The sequence below is a fragment of the Arachis duranensis genome, chromosome 10 (genome assembly GCF_000817695.3).
Source record: "Arachis duranensis cultivar V14167 chromosome 10, aradu.V14167.gnm2.J7QH, whole genome shotgun sequence".
NCBI lineage: Eukaryota > Viridiplantae > Streptophyta > Magnoliopsida > Fabales > Fabaceae > Arachis > Arachis duranensis.
In genome coordinates this window covers 57,826,798-57,827,226 of record NC_029781.3, presented here as the reverse complement: position 1 = coordinate 57,827,226, position 429 = coordinate 57,826,798, and positions in this window count along the sequence as shown.

The following is a 429-nucleotide window of genomic DNA, read 5'->3' as shown; positions in this document are numbered from 1 at the left end:
AAAGAGGAAAGAGAAAAACACAAAAAGACACCAAACTTAAAATTTTAGAAAATCAAACACATAGTTTTCGAAAATTTTTAAGGGAAAAACACAAAGAGGACACCAAACTTAGAATTTTTGTAAATCAAAAAGGGACTAAAAACATGCAAAAATCGAAAATCAAAAGAAAAACAAAAGCATGCAATTGACACCAAACTTAGAATATGAGACTAGACTAAACTAAAAGACTCTAAACCAACAAAAATAAAAAAAGTCCTAATCTAAGCAACAAGACAAGCCGTCAGTTGTCCAAACTCAACAATCCCCGGCAACGGCGCCAAAAACTTGGTGCACGAAATTGCAATCATACTTTTGCAATCCCGCACAACTAACCAGCAAGTGTACTGGGTCGTCCAAGTAATACCTTGCGTGAGCAAGGGTCGATCCCAT